This window comes from Suillus paluster (genome assembly GCF_016628075.1).
Source record: "Suillus paluster strain FC165 chromosome Unknown EDB91scaffold_34, whole genome shotgun sequence".
Lineage (NCBI taxonomy): Eukaryota > Fungi > Basidiomycota > Agaricomycetes > Boletales > Suillaceae > Suillus > Suillus paluster.
Genome location: NW_024537594.1, coordinates 216,216 through 222,392, shown reverse-complemented (window position 1 = coordinate 222,392; position 6,177 = coordinate 216,216).

Genomic DNA, 6,177 nt, shown 5'->3' with positions numbered 1-6,177 from the left:
CTCTACTGTTGTAGTAGGCCTAGATGTTCACGCTCAATACTATCCGTTCTCATCATCATCCTTGACTGAGTCCTAGTGGTTGTTGTCAGACTTTGCCATTCAGTGAACTCTGGTCATAACAATTCCTCTCCACCCCTGTACTTTCAATCCCTGACAAAGACTCGCCTTTTGCCATCGCAGTGGACGCATCACTTTATGCTACCAGAGGAGTACTTCTACAGAAAGACTCCAACGGCAATTGGCATCCCTGCTCCTACCTTTCCTGAACCTTCTCTCCTGCTGAACGGAATTATCAGATCTTTGATTGAGAACTGCTAGCCATTATACGAGCTTTAGAAGCTTGGCATCATTATCTTGAAGGCTCCCCTTTCCCAGTTCTCATCATGATTGACCATAAAAACTTGACCTACTTTCGCCAAGCACAACAACTGAATCGCCGACAAGCTCGTTGGCTGTTATTCCTCTCCCATTTTGACTTGCAACTACAACATGTACCCGGCAAAGATCTTTCCGTTCCTGACTCCCTTTCCCGCAGACCTGATCACATCCCAGTTGATGCTACAGACAACTCGGATGTCACTGTGCTACCTGATGGGTTGTTCATCAACCTTATCGACACCACTATGCATGACTGTCATATCCCGTACCTCCGGATCTGGAATTCCGGATCTACTTCATTAAAGTTCGGTCCTCCGTCTTACTATTCCGCCCGGTGCTCCGCCTTCATCTCCACACTCACCCCTAACTCCTTTTAGATTAGCTATTGCTCCAGTTACAGGTTATGTTCTTTCCGCTATGCTTATTGATCCGTCCATTCCTACTTCATTTCCAACTTCACTGCTTTGATCCGCTACACTTAGTAATAGACTTTCCACATGCTTCGTACATAGCCCTTACCTTTGCTGACTGATTTACTTACATGTTACCTACAGTATATAAACCCCTGTAATACTCCAGAACTCCTCAGTTCGAATATCATCTTAGTTCTGCTCATTCCTGCAATCTCCGGACTTGAGTCTCACCTCTTGTCCACCTTTGAGTCTTAGGGGTTAAACCTTAGGACTACTTCTCCAGCTCTACCTTAGGGTAGTCTAACCTCTGTTCAGTTTCTACTCTGGACTTCCATAGTAGCCTTACTCCGTCCCCATATAAACCTTCTGGAGTTCCGCCAAACTCCACCGACACTAAGTCCTCTGGAACTCCCCGGACTTCCATTGGACTTCCCCTCTGTCCCCCAGAAATTAAAGGGCACGTACTCGGGTAAGGGGTGCAGCGTACGAGCTGAAGCCGAAGCCCTTTGAGTAACCTCTCCCTTGAGCATGACCTTAACAATGACAAACTTCACATCTCCTTGTTGGTTGATGTCGTGGTTCAGAAAACCATTGACACTCTCTCCGATCCCACTCTACCTCTCCCTATGAAGACTGCACTTTCTGACTGGACCTTCTCCAATAATATTCTCACCTTCAAAGGCCGTACTTATGTTCCACCTGGACCCCTGCAGAGAGAACTCATTTCCCTTCCTACTGCTGGACATCCTGGCCGTTTTAAAATGCAAGAACTTTTGTCTTGTGACTATTGGTGGCCAGGTCTTCTCACCTTCGTGCATAAATACATTGAAGGCTGCACTGTTTGTCAACAAAATAAAGTCAATACTCACCCTACTGTTCCCCCTCTCTTTCCTATTCCTGCCCCCACGTCTTCCTGCCCCTTTGCACAATGCTCCATGGACCTCATTGTCGATTTGCCTCCGTCCAATGGCTTTGATTCTATCATGGTCGTGGTAGACCATGGGCTTACAAAGGGGGTGGTACTCACGCCTTGCAACAAGACAATCAATGCAGAAGGAGTTGCAGACATATTCTTCAAACGTGTCTACACGCGGTTCAGCCTCTATGATAAAATCATCTCTGACAGAGGACCCCAATTTGCAGCCAAATTTGCACAGGAATTAGGAAGACTCTTGGGATACAAAATCGCCCTCTCAACTGCATTTCATCCTCAGACCAATGGAGAAACAGAACAAGTAATATCTTCGCATTTTCTGTGCAAATGATCAGACTTCGTGGTCAGACAAACTTCCCATGGCAGAGTTCGTACACAACTCTCACCACCATTCCGCACGAAATGCTTCACCATTCTATCTAATGATGAGATATCATCCACAAGCTCTACAATTGGCTACCAAAAAATCGGATCTTCCAGCCATAGAAGCAAGAATATCAGAACTCCAGAAGGCCAGAGAAGAAGCCCTATCCTCTCATGAACTTGCCAGACAAACCATGAGGCAAAGAATCACTGATCATTCACACCTTTCAAGAAAAGCAATAAAGTTTGGCTAGAAGCAAAGAACCTTCATCTTAACTACCCAAATAGGAAACTAGCACCCAAACGAGAGGGACCTTTCACTATCTCGGAAGTTCTCGGACCAGTCACATATCATCTAAAACTCCTGAACCAATGGTGTGTTCATCCGGTATTCCACACAGCACTTCTAACCCCTTATCGTGAAAATGAAGAACACGGTCCCAATTTCCCATCGCCACCTCCTGACCTTATCGATGGAGAAGAAGAATATGAGGTAGAAGCTATCCTCAGACATAAAGGAACTCTCTCACGACGACGCTTCCTTGTCAAATGGAAGGGTTATCCATCAGCCGACAATGAATGGTTGTTGGAGTCTGATTTAGCCAACTCCACTGAAATCTTGAATAGATATAAGCAGGCACATCGACTCATTCCTCTCTCAACTCGAACCATCATCACTAAACCATTCAGACAATGCCCTCTACCAGTGGACGTAACTATGTCTCCTCCAGCGCTGAAGATATAAACCTCGTCATCACGCACAACAGCACCCCCAATGTTCCTATTCCGAATCTTTGCTTCCCTGTCTTCTCCCCTCGTCCTCATTATATGACTATCAGTCAATGAAACTCACCTGAGGTACCACCTCAGGAATCTCCATTCCAATACATTAGCTTGCCTATGCCACCCCCATTACCATTTCATGAACTTGTTGATCAGACATTCATCGACACTCCTGCTAATCCCACTACAATTAGACGTCGTGAGCATGTTGCAGCTCGTCATAGAGCAGCCCCTTGGAGAGTTGCAACTGACCCCTACTTGTCCGATATTGAAGATCATAGACTTCGCCATAGGATTATGTTGTCATCACAACTCTTCAAGAATCCTATTAAAGATGCCATTGACACCAAGCCCACACTCAATGCCCTCTACGACCTCTACCATCTCAGAGATCGTCTCGAATATACCTTAGAAAGGTATAATGGCGAACGCAGAGAAGACGAGCTTTTCTCTCTCGACTATAGCATCAGAGACATCAAGGAGAAACTCCAACAGCTGACGTTGATCATCATGGAAGAACATGGCTTCTTCGAAGCTTTAGGAGGTCTTGGAGGAACAGAGGATGACCGACGACGTGGTCTTTGATGAAAGTCTGGGACTTTCCATGTAAGAAGGGGGTGATGTTATGGCTGTGTTGTTCTATGAACTTCTTTTCTTCTTTCCCTTGATCCATGCTGACTATGCATGACTCTTATCAATCTATATTTAGTTCAGTATGACTCAGATGCCTCATTGCTTACACATGTAGCTTACTGATCATTACCTATTATTATGTCATACCCTGTACCCTGTTTACTATATAAACCCTGGCTAGGTGACGCTGATTCTTCAGCTTAACCTACACTGGTTTTCCTCTGATCACTCTGACTTGATTCTAAGTTACCTCTTCGGTACTTAGCCTTTACTTGAACTTGGGCGTTCTTTAGACAGTTGTCTAACTCTGTACAAGTGCAGGTGGGACGACCAGGCTTGCCCTTGGTGGCCATTATCGCGACGTCAGACGACTTCTCACTGTCGAGGAGCTGCTGCTCAACATCAAGACAGGCTCGAATATTGGAGGGCCCATAGGGCGACAAGGACGTACTGGTAGCCAGGGAATCGGTGATGTGGTTGCGAACATGCGGTAGGTCTTCGCTCATAGCATTGAGCATGAGGATCATCAAGAAGTCCTCTTTTGGCAAACCAATTGCACATATGCGTCAGACTAGCTCGGTGAGATGCATACTGGTAGTAGAGAGGCGCTCTGAGCACTTGTGTTTGACTGTGAGGCCCTGTTGGATCAAGATGATCTGGGCGATGGGTCCAACTTTTTGTGACATGATTTCAGCGCATTCCACGCGAGGTGAGCATTAGTGAAAGAGCATAGGAAGTCTTGCTCCTCAGTGCTAGAGCAGGTGCAGAGAGCCGCTATGATACAGAGATTATTAAGGTCCCAAACGCTAGCTCCAGTGGGGTTGATAAGACTGTCCAGATGTTGAATGATCCCAAGGATGTATCTGCCACTGTGCTTGAGCAACAGATAGTTCTGCAGTTTGTCAGACCAACCTCCCCAGTTGTTCTTACTGCACTCGAGAAGTTCGATCTTCTCGAGGTCTGTCTGACTCAAGGTAATGGTGCTGAAGGAAGAAGGCATTGTCAATGTTAGAGTAGTTGGTGTAATGTTTGTATTTGGAACAGGCAGTACTATAATAGTGGGGGGTTTCTTGGTGGTGCTCATTGGCGTCAAGGTAGAACTCGATGAGACAGAGGATATTGGCTCTTTGGTTCGAACTTTCCGACGTGGGATTGTGACCATGTGTGAGCAGGCATACCACAAAGTGATGGTACAAGTAAGAGAGGAATGGGAATATAAACACGATAGGTTCCCTATATATATATATGAGTGCGTATGCTTATCAGCAAGATGCTTCCTGCCCAAAGAGGAAGTAGGAGTGACGTTCGAGGACGCTGGCCTTAAATAGCGTGATAACGCTGCACGCCATACGCAGCGTGTGTGTTACATCAATAAGTCGAGACTTAATGATGTCTAGAAAGTTTCCATGCTCTCGTTTACGAGGGCACAGGGCTCATAACCTGTTAAATCTAGACACAGTTAGATCCTCAGTCATGTGCATAACAGACTGAGATTGCTATGTACCTAGACACAGTTAGATCTATCATAGGTAGATTATTAGTGTCCATACATAGTTGGGAGAGAAAATAGATAAAATGTACCCTCAGTCGTGTGCGTGACAGACTGAGGGAAAAGGGAAAATGAACATGAACCACTATATATAATTTTGGTTGGCATTCTGCGGCATTGCACTCGTCACGTGCATGTAACGTGTGCTAACATAGTAAGTGTACAACAGATCAAAGAAATGAAGTCGGAAATGAAGTGCAGATGGACAGATCAGTAAGCAAGGTGGAAAGGTGTGCAACTGGTAGCTGGAGAGGAGTAATCTAAAAGGAGATAGGTGTGAGTCCAGAGATGAAAATGGAGTGCCAGATGGAGAACAGGACAGAAACCTGGACTTTCATAGGGGAGAGTCTGGAATTCCGGGTATGGAGGTATGGGATATGACAGCCTGAAAGCCTACCTTTTGCCTCCATAAACTGCTGCCTGAGGTGGGAACACATGAATTCTCAAGTGTTGCATCCTTAAAGAGGGCAACAATGAAGTGGATGGTCAAGATGAAGACACTGCTAATTCCTCGGATGAATATGGAGGCCAGTAATGAAGAGAACCCCATTCCTCTGAAGTCTCAACAATTCCCTGTGCGACTTGCATTTGCATTTGCAATGACAATCAACAAGGCTCAAGGTCAGAGTGTGAAGTGGGTTGGTCTCAATTTGAGGACAACTGTTTTCAGTCATGGACAGCTGTACGTGGGTTTGTCTCAGTGCACTCACCCATGAAGAGTATTTGTGATTTTCCCTGAAGATGAAGAAAGAAAGACAAGCAATGTAGCATACACAGAGGTAGTTAGAAGACTGATTGAAGATTGATGTACAATAGATTGTATAGATGTGTATGTTTGATATGACAAAGATTTGTTTATTGAAATTGTGTTGACCACTATGGTGAAATGATGAAGACTGGAGGTGCCAAAGGCACAACAGGCTTGGACTCGTAAGCATTCCAAGTGGCTTGTAAACGAAAAAAAAAACCAATGCCAGCTGACACTGTTGACTCCATGTGCACTACACAGAATATGCATCTCCCACCCCTCCCCCCCATCCCTTCTCCCCTACCTTATAGATGGTAGTCTGAACAGGGTGGTGGCTCCATAGTGCTCATGCCATTTACATCACATATGACTGTGT